The sequence below is a fragment of the Vulpes lagopus genome, chromosome 8 (genome assembly GCF_018345385.1).
Source record: "Vulpes lagopus strain Blue_001 chromosome 8, ASM1834538v1, whole genome shotgun sequence".
Taxonomy (NCBI): Eukaryota; Metazoa; Chordata; class Mammalia; order Carnivora; family Canidae; genus Vulpes; species Vulpes lagopus.
Genome location: NC_054831.1, coordinates 132,210,646 through 132,225,261, shown reverse-complemented (window position 1 = coordinate 132,225,261; position 14,616 = coordinate 132,210,646). Strand labels below are relative to the sequence as shown.

The following is a 14,616-nucleotide window of genomic DNA, read 5'->3' as shown; positions in this document are numbered from 1 at the left end:
ACTGGAGTCCTTCCTGCGTTCCCCCAACATGATAAATAAGTGTATTTGACTGATTTTGTTGTTGTTGTTCAGAGGCCCTATCAATGCTTAAATACTCTTTTGATCAGAAAATGTATCCTTATCTCTTTGGGCTCTTCTGCTCTAACTTATTTTTGCTCGTTCAGCCCTGAATATAGTACATTGTCTTTATTTTTCAAAGCAGCATTGATGAGAAGGGGGAAGGGCAAGAAAGGAGAAAACAGAGGCCATTTGAGGGAAGTCTAGATGTTTCTATGAAGGGTCAGATATTAAGGAGATGAAAAGAGAAGAGAGGAAGGAGAAACTGAGAGCCCCACTGCAGTATCCCACAATGAGCCATCCACAGTCCCAAAATTATGTTTTGAGGACCGTTTCAAGATTACTTTTTTTTCTTTTTTGTTTAAGACAGAGGTCAACTGTATTTCTGGGCGAGAGATGTCTTTCGCCTCTTGTTTAATCAAGAATCTCTACCAGCCAGAGTCAAATGCATTGGCTGGTTGAGTTGCTTTGATTCAGTATTTTATTTATTTTAATTTTAATTTTTATTAATTTTAATTTTAATTTTAATTTTATTTTATTTTATTTATTTATTTATTTATTTATTTATTTATTTATTTATTTTTGATTCAGCATTTTAAATTCATTTCTCAAGTGTTTGACTTCACGGCAGCTGGCGGGCGTGTTGTCGGACGAGACTAGGTCTAAATCCCAGCTCCCCCACATCCTGGCAGTGGAGCCTCACGAAAGTCGCCTTTGTTCTTAGAATCTCCCACAGAATGCAGGAACAGGTGACACTTAAGTGATTTAATAGAAGGAAGAGAATCTGACATTTGGGTCTTCATGGTGAATGGTCAACACATGTCGTCGGCACCAGAGTTTAGATTTCAAAAACAAAGTTCAGGGCAACTTCGAGTTTGGGGGGTGGGGGAGAGGTGGTAATGGGGTTAGGGGCAACCGGGGAGCCCCAGTGGTGTCCGGGGTTATTGACATCTCGGGCCAACCACAGGACAAGTGAGCGGCAGGCGCGCCTTCAACTCGGAGTTGAGGTCACAACCGCAAAGGGTCGGTGTCCCAGCACAGGGTTGCAGGAGAACGTGTGCGGCCCCGGGCAGGACAGTGTGTTCGAGGTTGTTCGGGACGCACAGCTGTGGGCCGCGGGGGCCGGCGGCCCGGCTCTCTGTACTGTGCTCGCTCCTTCCCGGCCGGGGCTGCCGTCGCCAGCACAGGCTGTCACTGTGCAGAGCTGGGACAGCGGCCACGGCGCAGAGGAAGGCACGGGATGTCCCCAGGCGCCCGGACGCCAGCACCAGCACCTCCAGCCCCCTGCGGGATGCCTCTCCTTTCAGCCTTAGGAACATTCCAGCTCCTGTCCCCGAGTGTCCTGGCAAGACCTCCATCCATCGCGCTGACCTGGCTCTAGTTCAGGAACCATCTGGAAGGAACACATTAATTGCATCAGCCTGGGTTTTATCAGCCTTCCCAAAGGAGACGTTAGGAACTCCGGACGTGTGACAGACACGGGTCCCTTCAATGCTCTGTCCTCGGCTTGAGGAGCTGCAGGGGTGGGAGAGGACTCCGCACCGTGAGGCGCGGCAGGAAGGCTCTAGAAGAACGGGAAGGTCCTCTCTGAGCTCTGGAAATCCCCCAGGACTTAATCCCCCTCCTTGTAGCAGTGACTGGGGTGACCTCGGGTGACCTCGGGCGACCTCAGGCTTCTGACAGGGCCCGGGAAGCCGGAGGGCCGTGGAGGTGCTCACCATGCCCTTGAGCGTGCAAATGGGCTTTCACCAAATTGCGAGGTGTGACAGAAGCACGAGGCAAGTGGATGTTCCTTTTGAGAATGGAATGACGCTGCCGACTCTCCTTCCCATTTTCTGAGTCGCCTGCCGCCACTGCTTCTGATTCCTGGAGTCCCGAAGTCGCTCTGTCTGGCGTCCTGACAGATGTTGCAGGACATCACCTCCTTTCTTGGCTCCCTCCGTTTCCTTATTCGTTCAGTAGATGTTGTATTAAGGCCCTGCGATGCGCCAGGCTGTTTTCTACACGCTGGAGACACAGCTGTGAGCAAAGGAGACAGATGTCCCCACCCTTGTGGAGCTGAGACTCTGGTGTTGGGGGCCGACCGCGAACAAGGGGAACAAGTGAAAATACACAGAATGGCAGATGGCATATAAGTGTACAGAGAAAGCGAAGAATTATAAGGGAGAGAGGGTGGTCTGGCCATTTGGGTGCAGTTTGGGGAGGTGAGACAGCCATCCCCGGGGCACTCCAGGCAGCCAGAACGGCAAGTGCAAAGGCCCTGAGGCAGGAGCATTCAGGTGTGTTTCGGGGTCGGCCCGAGAGCCAGTTCGGCTGGAGCAGAGCAAGCCGCAGGGCGCAGAGAGCAGTTGTGGGGAGACGGGGCATGTGGGGCCATGACAAAGGGTGTGGACTGACTTCGTGTGACACGGGAGCCAGAGGAGAGAGTTGAGCAAAGGAGGGACATGGTCTGACTTGTTAAAACGCTCCCTCTGGCTGCTGCTTTGAGCAGAGGCTGTAGACTGAGCCTAAGAAAGGCCAGAAGCTCCTGCATCAGGGGAAAGGGGGAGCCGGGGTGGGGGGCTGTAGTGAGAAGGTGGGCTGGAACTGGGTGGCGGCCAGGGGGTGGGAGAAGGGTTTGGGATTCGGAGTGATTATTACAGAGGTGGAGGGGCAGGGCGTAGGGCGAGGGAGGGGCGAGCGGAATCCCGGCCACGCTTCCAGCCACGGGGAGGTGCCGTTCCCGTGGGCCCTGCAGCCTGGCGACGGCTTGGCCCCGGGGGTGCTGCGGTCTGCAGCTGGCAGGTGCCAGGCGTGGGGTGGCACAGGGGCTGCGGGCGGCGCTGTTCACGCTCGGCACCGGCCCCTGGCCCAGGTCACGGCAGGAGGCTCCTGAGGCTGCAAGCCATTAATCCCGGTCACGGTCACATGGCTACTGCGTGAGGCGTGGGGGTTCCAAGCACGCGGACCACCTGCGGGGTGCATGCACCCCCTCTGTGGTGGCAGGACGATGGCATCCGGCCCCACGTGCTCCTTGGATGGTGGTGGCGTGTGCCCAGGACACACGTAGTTTGACCCTAATCCCACGCCCCACGAGGGAGGAGGATAGGGCACTGCCTATTCAGGAGGCCGTGGAACTGCGGTGAGACATTCCTGGATGGGTTCTAAAGCCGCTGGTCGGGGATCCCTGGGGGGCTCAGCTGTTGAGCATCTGCCTTCGGCCCAGGGTGTGACCCCCATATTGGGGTCCCTGCAGGGAGCCTGCTTCTCCCTCTGCCTGTGTCTCTGCCTCTCTGTGCCTCTCATGAATAAATAAATAAAATCTTAAAAAAATAAAATAAAGCTGCCGGCCTTAGCACACGTGGGCAGTTTGAACAAAATCACTGCAGCCTGGTGGCTTAAACGCACACGCTGGCTGCTGGGAGTTCCGGAGGCGGAAGCCCCCGGCCAGCGCCCGGGCAGATGCGACATCTGGCGGGGGCCCAGCTCCTAAGTTTGTAGGGGACTGTTTCTCGCTGGGTCCCCACACGCTGACAAGGAGCAAGGGCACTCTCTGGGGTCTCTTCTATAAGGGCACCCATCCCGTGACCTCAGCACCTCCCAAAGGCCCCACCTCCCGATCCCTTGACATTGGGAGTTAGGTTCAACCTATGAAGGTTGGGGGGGACGCGGACATTCAGTCCACAGGGGTGTTTCAGTAGGTAGAGGGGAGCCTTACACCTCCTGGTGTCAAATCCTGGATCTGCTCCCTCTTTTGTCACCTGAGACAAGGCACCTCACCATATGTGGCTCCCATTCCACAGCTGTAAGGTGGTGTGATGGGTTGGACTGTGTCCCCCCTCCAATTTGTATATTGAAGCCCTAACTCCCAGGACATCAGAATGTGACCTTGCTTGGAGATAGGGTTGTTGGGGATATAATTAAAATCAACACGAGGGCCCCTGGGGCAGGGTGGGCTCCCAATCCAGAATAACTGGTGTCCTTAGAAAAGGGGGAGGACACAGGCACATACACACTCAACGCCAGGGACGATGGAGGCCGAGATCGGGTGACGTGTCTACAGCCCGAGGAACACCAAGGATTGCAGCAAGCCCCAGGAGCTGGGGGACAGCCACGGACGGGTCCTCCAGGAAGCACCCCCAACGCTTGGTGGGGACGTTCAGCCTCTAGAACACGAGCCAGTGTTCCTGCCATGCAGCCCCCCGCCCCGTGGTGCTGTGCCAGCCGCCCTAGCACATACTGCAGATGGAAAGAGCGCGAGTGGGGCTTGTGAGGACGTGTTTATTTATGTACTTGAGAGGGAGAACGAGCAGGACGACGGTGGAGGGAGAAGCAGGCGCCTCGCTAAGCGGGGAGCCTGATGTGAGGCCCGACCCCGGGATCCCAGGACCACGACCTGAGCCCAAGGCAGGTGCTTCACTGACTGAGCCCCCCAGGCGCCCTGAGGAGGTCTTAAGGTGAAATAAAATACTGGGTTTCCGAGGCCTGGCCCCCGGGGCCACAGCAGTGTGTTTCTGCTCCGAGCATCACCCTCAGTTTGTGGTTGTTCTCATCTGAAGCCCCCGTTTCGCTGCCTGGTGCTCTGTCCACCTGGGAGAAGGTGAGCTGGGCCCTCGGGACAGAACCCAGGCGGTGCCCACAGGCCCGATCAGGTGCTTCCGTGGCTGTTGACTTGCTGTTGGGCCTTTTGGTCAACCTGCGTCTCCTCCCTGGATGATGTTCCCTCTCCACGTGAGCCACTGACCCTTCTGGAAGGTCAAGAGGAGGCAGCGTAATCCTTCGCAAAATCGCGCACGTTTTCCAGGAAGGTGCTGTGTCACGGTGAGGGGGACTCCCTCCCAGTCCCTTTCCAGGTCCCATGGGCGCCCCTCTGGGTGGAGACTTTCCCGCGACTCTGGGGCCAAGGCCTAGGCAGGCTGCTCCCCGCCTTCTGCTGTGCAGCCCCGGGCTCTCCCCCCGGCCCCAGAGGCTCTGGAGTGTGCTCGGAGAATCCACGCAGCCTGCAGCTCCCATAGCTCAGCTGCAGGGAGACAGCTGGGGACTCACTTTACCCGAAAGTACCCAGATGGTGATGGGCGGGTGAACACCGGGCAGGTGTGTTTTGAGGGCACCCGTGGAGGAACTCTCAGGGTTTAATAGTCAGGTATGTAGCTAATACAGACTGGAAAAAATAGAACCAACACATCAAACCAGCGATGCACATTTTTAAAATTAAATTTGTCTGAGAAAAAGAAGATGAGTTGCTTTTTATTCTTTAGTTTTGTAATTCCGTTTTATTTAAATTCAATTAACATATAGCATATTATTAGTTTCAGTGGTGGAGGTCGGTGATGCATCACTTGCACACCCAGGGCTCGACATCACATGCCCTTCTTAATGCCCATCCCCCAGTTATCCCATCGGTGAGTTCCTTTTTAAAAAAGTATCAAGTAGAAAAAAAAATATATCAAGTAGGGGGTATCCCTGGGTGGCTCAGCGGTCTAGCGCCTGCCTTTGGCTCAGGGCATGATCCTGGAGTCCGGGGATCGAGTCCCGCGTCAGACTCCCTGCATGGAGCCTGCTTCTCCTTCTGCCTGTGTCTCTGCCTTTCTCTATGTGTCTTTCATGAATAAATAAATAAAATCTTTTTTTTTAAATTTATTTATGATAGTCACAGAGAGAGAGAGAGAGAGAGAGAGGCAGAGACACAGGCTCCATGCACCGGGAGCCTGACGTGGGATTCGATCCCGGGTCTCCAGGATCGCGCCCTGGGCCAAAGGCAGGCGCCAAACCGCTGCGCCACCCAGGGATCCCAATAAAATCTTTAAAAAAAAAATAAAAATAAAAATATCAAGTAGGGACACCCGGGTGGCTCAGTGGTTAGGTGTCTACCTTCGGCTCAGGGCATGACCCTGGGGTCCTGGGATCAAGTCCCGCATCGGGCCCTCCACTTGGAGCCTGCTTCTCCCTCTGCCTGTGTCTCTCATGAATAAGTAAATAAATCTTTAAAAAATATATCAAGCAAATCATGCAAATGGCACATAAGGCAGAAACCATCATTATGGTTCTTACAACTAAAATTTGGAAAAACATAAGAGGCACTGGCTGGCTCACGAGGCCATAAGTACATAACAGTTCAGATTTGACGATGGCAGCTTTTTGAAGCCTTTCTACCCGTTGCCAGTGCCCCCAGCCCCTTCACCCCTCAGGTCCCGCTCACTGGGTTCTGCGCCGCGGCCTGGTTCGAACACTCGCATTTTACACCGGAGAATCCAGCGACCAGCACGGGCGGCCGCCCTGGACACTGTCCAATGTCATTTAAAGGACCCTCGTGATAAAAACACTTTAAATCTCTGCTCAAAAGCCTTGTTAAGCCTTCTGTTCAAATTTATTGTTTGAAACTGTTCTGTACTAAGAAATACAGGCCTCGCTGAGGCCGACTCTCCGGCTCTCTCTCGGCAGGTGTTCGTGTGAGTTGTAAATCGCTCGGTGGTCGCGGCAAGAAGGCATCGTGCAATGTCCAGCAGCGCCGGAGCGGGAGCGCTCGAGAACGGCATTGGGGGGGCGGCAGTTTGACTCCCCTCCAACATCCCAGCGGAGGTTTATCACCGTCTGCACACCCTCTGCCTGTCGCCGTGTCACCTACCCACTTCCCACCGTGCGATCCCCGAGTTTCGCTTCTGAGCCAGGCCACACGGTGCCCCCGTGAGTCTGAGCCCCATGGGCTGATTCGGACGCCACCGACGACCATGTACAACTCTGCTCTTAGACTTTAGGGGAAACCCAAATTCAGCGTCCCTCTGCACGTTGCAAAGTTTTTTGAAGACGCTGGGAGCTCAGCTTTCCAGCCTGCAGCCTCCTGCGACCTCTCCTTACCCCTCCGGGCATATTTCATGTCAAGCAGGGAAGACTAAACTGATGTCCCCGATGTCCGTAATAGCACCGACGGCTAGTCCTGGACAGCAGTTCCTGTGACAGCTCGGAAGAGGCTCTGGGTCTCAATGAGGAACGAGAGCCGGCTTGTGTGCGCCTCATTTTTAGGTGGCAAACCGAAATGTCACAGGGTGTGCTCTCAGCTGTCAGCTTCTAATCTAATTAGACAGGATAATTGGGGAGGCCGAGCCTGCTGACGGCTCACAAACATATTGGGCTCATTTCGTTCCCTCTAATAGGACGCTGGCAACGCGGAGCTTCCCTCGGAACGGTGGCAGCCCGCTGGCCCCGCCGCTTCTAAACTCAAGGACCAGAGTCTCCTTTGATCCACAGATGGTCTCCGGGAGAAGAGCTCAGCGCGGAGGGGGCTGGGGCAACACGCGTGTCACGGGCTCAATCCAAACTGTAAAAGCAAACCCACGGGAAGGACACTTGCTTACCGGAGGAGGCACAAAGCCGAGCCAAACTGCTAAAGAAGAACCGCTAGGGAGTGTCCCTTCCACGGATCTTGAGGACGCGCCGCGAACGGAGCCCAGGCCTAGAGGGGGCCGCGGCCGGGAGATCCTCGCAGAGCCCTGTCGTCAGGGACGGCGAAGCGGAGGGCGTCACCCCCTCTTCCATGCTTCATCTGCACGGTTGATGATTCAAGCAGGACGCACCAGATCAGCCTTCTGGCCCTCTGACCAGTGGGTCTCCAGCTCCTGGCCATATTGGCTCCCGCTAGGAATAGGTGCCCCCTGTCCTATTAATTTTCTCCTGGCGCTGTTGCAAGCTACCACAAATTTAGTGGCTGCAAACAACATGCACTGATGATGTCCCAGTTCTGTGGGTCAGAAGTGTGGGTGCAGCATGGCTCAGTGGACTCTTCAGCTTTGAGGAGGTCAAAGCTCAAGGGCCAGCAGGGCCGTGTTCCTTTCTGGAAGTTCTAGATGCAAATCTGCTTCCGTGAACCTGCGTCCAAGCTCACTGAGGTTATTGGTCAAGTTCACTTCCTTGGGTTTGGACTGAAGGCTCCATAGCCTTGGTGGCTGTCTGCTGGGGATTGATCTCTGCTCCTAGAGGCTGCCCGCATCTTTCTCATGCGTCCCCAGCATCCTCCTTCCAGCACAAGGGGGTCAAGTCTCTTTCACACTCAACATCTCTCCAACTTCCTCTTCTTCCTCATCTGTCTGATTCCAGCTGAAGAGAGTTCTTTGCTTTTAAGAATTCTTGTCATGATGGGATCCCTAGGTGGCTCAGAGGTTGAATGCTTGCCTTCAGCCCAGAGCGTGATCCTGGAGACCTGGGATCGAGTCCCGCATCAGGCTCCCCGCATGGAGCCTGCTTCTCCCTCTGCCTGTGTCTCTGCCTCTCTCTGTGTCTCTCATGAACAAATAAATAAAATCTTAAAAAAAAAAAAAAAAGAATTCTCATCCTGAGACTGGGACAATCCAGATAATGCAGGATCTGCCTAGTCTCTTGCCTTGTACCGTACTATCTTCACAGGATCCAGGGATTAGGGCATGGGCGTCTTTGGGGAGAGGGGATGCATGAGTGATTGCCACATAATTGTACATCCATGAAAATATTTTATCTTCATGTAGTTTAAATGTTGACCCTAGATCTTACCCACCTTAATCATTTAAATTTAGCAAATTCTTTCCTTGCTACAGAGACCACAAACTTAGGTTTGGCCCAGACAATATCCCATCTACCACTTATTATTCCAAATTAGTGCAATTCAAAATAATGAAAGTTCACAAAGCAAAGAGAAGGTCTAATATTATTGTGGATCAAGGATTTGCCTGGCCACCTTGTGGACTCACTGTCTTTAGGGCCAGAGGTGCTGACACTTCAGTTTAATTAATTTAATTAATTAAATATGATAAGTTGGTTATATGGAAAATGGCTACAAAAAGACACCAAGATTATTATTTGATGCATACTTCATGACAACCACACTGGGTATGGATGGAAAAGGATTGCAAGCTTGGTGATATGGGGCCATCCCAGGCTGCTGGCTGCGTCGTGAGACACACAACAGGAATGGAAGTAGGAAGAGCCTTGTGCAAGGCACTGGCCTCGTGCAGGCATCTCTGCATGCACTCAGGTGACAACCAGGATCGTACGACAGGCTGAGCGAGATGCTTCCTTACAGCCCTGCTCATCCTGAGCTTGACCTCAGCACTTTGGAGAGGCAGCCATTTCTCCCCTATTCTCTGTAAGAAAACCAGAAATCTGATCCTCAGTGTAGAAGAAGTTTTCTGCCTTTTTTCCAAAATAATCCACTTTTGTTTTCACATGCCCCCACGGCCTCCTTGTGATTCGGAAAGGAACAGATGCAGACAGTGATTAAGTAATTCATCAAAGATGACACCATGGTGAAAGGCAACTAGGGCTCAAGACTCCTGATTGTGGCCAGTGGGGTATGTTCTCCAGTGGGACTTAACCAAACAGGTGGTGAGCTGCCCTCTCCCCGAATTTCCACTTCCATCTCTTAGTGAAGCGTTTGGAAATTAACTGTACGTGACTCCGCAAAGAGAACAGGTGCCAGATGTTTCAGATTGGGATTTACCTGGACTGGCTGCTCCTTGCGGTGTTGCTTCTTTTAAACCAAAGATGACAAATTTGAATCCTGCCTGTACTTGATGTGAGCAACTTCCTTTTTCTTGTGGCCTGTGCCTGGCACTGTAGATAGATGGATAGATGGATGGATGGATGGATGGATGGATGGATAAGTGGATAGATGTGTGGGTGGATGGGGAGATGGACAGACAGATGGAGCGAATGGGTAATTATGATTGGTGTCCTCTTTGCCTATGCCTGGCTGGGATGTTAAACTTAATCATGCAGCCAAGAGGTAATCACATCATATTTACCGGCATTGTTATTGCGCTGTGAAGATGTGAGTTAAAATAACAGCATTTTTGCTTTAAGAAGAAATATAACCAAATAATTCAAAATGTATATAATCATGATTAAAAGAACAAAAGATACTATACCCAGAAAGGCTACCGTGTATGCACTGCCTTAATTATTCCTGGCAGATAAACCATGTTTGTTTCCTGGAACTACTTATCTCTTCCCATGGAATAAGAATCCTGAATGTACCACACTGTTAGACAGTGTGTGTGATCTAATTCATCAGATTAGATTAGCGTAACTAGTAATTATTATTTTTTCTCTGCCTTCTTTGCCAGCACACACAAACATACAGATACAGCAGTGGCACCTGGGACAGTGCCATTTGACATCTTTTCCTGTGCACCATGGGTCTGGCCCTTGGCAAAGACATTGAAATCATTATTTCTGATCATCACAAGTATAAATTACCATCCCCGTGCTGTAGGTGGAGAAATCAGGCCCAAGATCACAAGTAAGTTAGAAGCCAGCTCAAATGCCACAGCCATAGGTGATCCCTTGGGTTGTTGGGTCCCTTGCTCATTTCTCAGTGATGTCTCAACAGCCTGTGCCTCTCTCCATGGGAGCACTAGAGTGAGTGCGTGAAATCTGTCACCACGTCTGAATCATCCTTTTTATCTGTACACACACAGATTCAGTGCTTTTGCACATACGAACCCAGCGGTACCTTTTTGCTGGTTGAAAGGATGGGACTCATAAAGAGTATGTTCTTGTATTTACAGAAGGAGGGAAAGGAGAAAAATTCCTCCCAAGGAAGGAAATACCTACATCTTTTTCCTTCTGCTCCCTCTCATCCATACACATTTTTTATCAGTTCTCTTAAAAATAATATCTCTGTTTTATTATATATTCATAAGCATTTTTATTACCCACCAAGACCCCTCAGAGATGGTAGCATGTTTTAAAAATGGCCTATATTAATTTTGTGACAATGATCAAAATGAAACTAAAAGTAGCACTTGTGTGTTTCCTGCCATATTAGAGTTGACTTCACTAACAAAGACCCAAGATTGCTAGAAAAATGAGGGCTCTTGGTCAAAAATCAGTAAGAATTTAAAGATGGAAACCAAGCATGAGGGCTTGTCAATGACACAGGTCACATGCCCATGAAGCCAGCCCTGGGTAGGGAGAGAGATGTTCACATGTACACAGATCTATAACCACAGTTGTGATTAGTGCAGGTGTTAGGAGAGATCGATTACAAGCTCTGAGTCCCCCCCCCCCCCCCCATAACTACATTGTGCTTTCACAAGAGTAGATGCTCAAAAACTATTTAGTCAATTGACAGTTTGAAGTGTCCTGATATTACGGGAAGGATTTCCACGGACTGCCATGGAGAATATGATGGATCATCATACTAATAATAGCTAAACTTATTGGCTGTGGTTGATGGTGTGATCGATGCCAAGCAGTGCATTAGGCCCTTCTTGTGTTTGTGTCATTGGATCACTACATGCTCCTATATGTTAGAAATGATACGATCCCCATTTTTCAGATGAAGAAATAAGTTTTAAGAGATTGGAGGGTGCCTGGATGGCTCAGCTGGTTAAGTGTCCGACTCTTGGTTTTGGCTCAGGTCATGAGATCAAGCCCCAAATTGGGCTCCGCACTGAGTGCACAATCTGCATTGGACCTTCCCTCTTCCTCTCCCTTCTCCCAGCCCTCCTTCTGCTCAAGCGCATGTGTCCTCTCTCGCTAAAATAAATATTTTTTTTTTAAAGAGATAGATTGGAGAACTTGCCCAAAGGTCACCCAGCTGATGGGTGGTGGAACATAGTAATTAAGTCAGCCACTGTTTGCCTGACATAATGCTGTGCTTTTAAACACCATGCTGCATACCTCTTCAAGGCTAAAGCATGTATTTGATATCTCTTCATTGTGTCCCATCCTGCCCCACTTTTTGAAAAGTTCTTAAACTCATTTTGCTTCCAATGAAATTAAATCAGCCAACATTTATTGAACCTAGCCCTTGCTCTGTGTAAGGCACAGAGAACCCTCCAGTTACCTACAATCAAGCGAGGCCAGCGCAACTAGTTCTGTTGTATAATTAGTACCCTGGGGGCTGAGGGCTCGGTCTGCTTTGTCATAGGAGGTTGCAAAGTCTAAAGAGGTTAATCTATGTAAAGAGACTTGCATAGTGCCGGGTCCATCGTGCTCTGTAAGAGCTAACTGTGTACCGATGTCATTCTCAGTGTCTCCCGGAGTCCACCGTGGTTCCTACCACATAGTCTCCACTCATATTCTCAAATGAACAGATGGAAATTAGGAAGGTGGGAGAAAGCCCCAGGAGTTATTGTAAAATATGGCTTGGCAACCAGAGGACTTTTTTTTTTTTTTAATTTTTTATTTATGACAGTCACACAGAGAGAGAGAGAGAGGCAGAGACACAGGCAGAGGGAGAAGCAGGCTCCATGCACCGGGAGCCCGACGTGGGATTCAATCCCGGGTCTCCAGGATCGCGCCCTGGGCCAAAGGCAGGCGCCAAACCGCTGCGCCACCCAGGGATCCCCAGAGGACTTTTCTTGTGGGATGAGGAGGATGACAATACAGTGATGGAGCTGCAGAAAGGACAAAGAAATTCAATAACACTTTGAGAGGGAAGGGTTAATCAAGGGAGTCAGGATGAGGAGAAGGAGAAAAGCTTACACTCTGCTCTCACATGTGTTCAAAGGTGACACATTACCTGTGCGTGATTATTTTCCTCTCCCGTTGGCTTTCAACTCGAAGTTTAATAGGATGATGATATATATGTATATATAAGGCCATGAAACCAGAATTTGACCTGCTAGGTTAATAAACACTAGCAGTTACAGTAACTCACAAATTACAGGTCCCAATTTTCACAGCCGGGTTGCAGGCATTAATTAAAACCGGTGCTGCAAATCACAGCATTTTGGAATGCCTGCAATGTTTAAATTATCAATGGTGTTGCTACCTTAATTTAAAAAAGCAACTTCCATCATTTTTCAAAGAAGAGTACCCTAGCCAGAGTAAGTCCATCTCTCACGCTCGCAGAGTCATTAATGCGCTAGAAGCAAATGAAAGTTTTTAATGCCTTTCAATATGTTTGAGTACAAATTACCAGACTTTACTTGCCACTGTGGCCAACTCTGCATATTATATAGTACGGAATAATTAAGGAGATGTTATTATGAGTAAGTTTTTGGTTTGGTTGGTTTATCAAAATCTCTCTGTCTCTCTCGAATTTTCAGGAGGGGCAGTATTGCCCCCAAAAAGGGTAAAAACTGATCCTTGATGGGGAGCTCAGATATTACAACTTCATGACTCTCCAAAGGCCACAGTACATTAACAGAGATAGTATATCTATGGTACTAAAATTTTATGGAGTGGGATGGTAAATGGGAAAAGTGTCTAAAAAGTCTCCTTAGGGAGATAATGATAATTTGAAAAAAAAAAAAAAGTTTGAGGAACTCAGCTCAAGACTTCTGTACATGTGATTTTGATCCATCTCCCCACTTTGTGATAGAGAATGTGTCTTCATGTTTTTCAAATGACAGTGTTAATGGATGGAATATTTTGTCCCTCCCCAAGCAGACTCCCACCTTGAAATCCTAAACACCCCTCTGATGGCATCGGGGTGGGGCCTTTGGGAGCTGATTTGGTCTTAAGGGTGGAGCCTCACCAATGGGACTAGTGCCCCTGTAAAAGAGACCCCCAGAGCTCTCCTGCCATCTTTCAACTCTGTGAGGACACAGGGTCTCCTGAAAGAGGGCCTCACTAGAATATGACCATGCTGACACCCCAATCTGGGACTTCCGGCTCCCAGGACCAGGAGAAATAAGTTTCTATTGTTTATAAGACACCACGTCTATGATGCTTTGCTATAGCAGCCCAAACAGGGCTATATAAGACAGGCATTATGCAGAGAAACTAGAGAGCTAGACTTAACCACAGAAATGAAATGTCTGCTATCAGTGTGACCTGGGAGAAAGTTAGTTTGGGAGAAAGGAATAAATGGCAGCCAGAGTCTGGAGTTGGATGACAATGGTAGAACCATATGGGTCAGGTCAGAGAAAGCAATGGGATGAGTAGAAATCCTAGAGAGCCATGCTAGGGGGGGCAATGTGTGGTGACACCATGTCAAGGTGGGCAGTGGTGAGTAGAAGTTAATGAACAAAGGGACACAGTCATGAGGGCTGACCCAAGGCAAGGCTGGAACAGGGCATTTCCACACATGTACGTTAGGGAAGGTGGCACGAGTGATGGAAAAGGCACCAGCTCTGAAATCTCTGATTCCTCCAAAGTGTGAGTAATATCTCTAATCGGATCAGCTTCCTCCATGTGCTCATTCCTGAGCAGTCCCCTTGGAACAGCCAGCCCTCGATCAATGGCAGTGGGGCCAGCCCTACTCAGACTGTGTAGGTGAACGATGGGGGAAGGAGATATCTCCAAGGACAATTAGGACATTGCTGAAAGAACAGAGACCTGGATGTTGGGGGAAGGAGGCCAGCTGACGCTGAGCAGGGCGTCACACAGAGCTGCTTTCCAACCTGGCTCGGGCACCCTGGACACCGGGGTCATGTCTCCGAGCCTCAGCCACACCCGTTACAGTGAGTGTGGCCACGAGCAGGACCAACGACACAGGCTTGTTGTGAGGATTGGATGTGAAACGAAGGTAACGTGTCTGGCATCTTGTCAGTCCTCAGGGACTGTGGCTCTTTTTCCTCCTTACTGAGGAATCCTTTCCTACCAAAGAAATGCGGTTTATGTTGATTAATATGTGTCCACAATAAGTGATTGAATGAG

At 50.2% G+C, this 14,616-nt stretch overlaps 1 protein-coding gene across 2 annotated transcripts in view; it reads left to right on the top strand.

Moving 5' to 3' along the window:
- The window catches only part of KAZN (kazrin, periplakin interacting protein), a 785,323-nt gene that overhangs the window by 73,130 nt on the left and 697,577 nt on the right, over positions 1-14,616 (top strand). The gene's annotated exons all lie outside the window — the stretch shown is intronic.